Source organism: Austrofundulus limnaeus, unplaced genomic scaffold (assembly GCF_001266775.1).
Source record: "Austrofundulus limnaeus strain Quisiro unplaced genomic scaffold, Austrofundulus_limnaeus-1.0 Scaffold9, whole genome shotgun sequence".
In the NCBI taxonomy this organism is placed as follows: Eukaryota; Metazoa; Chordata; class Actinopteri; order Cyprinodontiformes; family Rivulidae; genus Austrofundulus; species Austrofundulus limnaeus.
The window spans coordinates 5,207,022-5,207,833 of NW_013952411.1; the positions used below are offsets into that span (position 1 = coordinate 5,207,022).

Consider the following 812-nt stretch of genomic DNA (forward strand, 5'->3'; position numbering starts at 1 on the left):
GACAAATACCAACAGAATTATTGTAAATGTAAGACTGTGCTGAAAGATRAAACATTTTAGCTGTTGCAGAAAGAAAAAGCCGAATGTCTCACAGGAAACAGCTAAAAATGAGACGACCACCCAGAAGCTCTCTGAGTTTAGACACGAGGTTTCAGTCAGAGACGAGGGTTCGCTCAGRTCACTCCTCTGGATTTCTAGTTTGTTTAGTTAAAACATGAATTATAAAAACATGTTTTTATTTTACTAAAATTTAATCCAAATCATTTAAAGACAGCAAAACAGCTTTAAGAGCTGAGACCTGCACAATGTTACAGTTAGTTTTGTAGTGTAAACAACAAGTTTTTTTAAGACCTAAAATGATAAATCAGGACACATTTAAGATATTTTAAGAACCCGAAAAAAAAAAAAACTCGGATTAAACAAACAGTTTCATATGAATATATAATAAAGTTAGAAAACAAAAAACGTTTTTATACATGTAGGGAGACCGGGGACAGTAGCAACACGTCATTTTTCTCCAAACAGAAACAAGCTAAAGTGACGACACTCAMACTGTACATGTGTAAAAAAGTAAACAGATTCAAAAACTGCTCCAGGATTTATTTAAAAAAATGTTTTTGAGGTACTAAAGTATTTTTTTTACCAGCTTTATTTTTGTTCTACTATTGTCTCTGTTTGTGTGATCCAGCTCAAACCTATATGGTTTAGGGGTGTAAGAAAATATCAATACACTGAAATATCGCGATATTTCATTTCCTGATACTGTATCGATATTCTAAAGCCCTGTATCGATTTTTTATTAAGGTTTAAAA

General features: G+C 32.1%; 1 protein-coding gene across 1 annotated transcript in view; it reads right to left on the reverse strand.

The window, feature by feature from the left end:
• cngb3.1 (cyclic nucleotide gated channel subunit beta 3, tandem duplicate 1) overlaps positions 1-812 on the reverse strand; it is a gene marked incomplete at its 5' end in the record, with an annotated part of 26,508 nt that overhangs the window by 11,794 nt on the left and 13,902 nt on the right.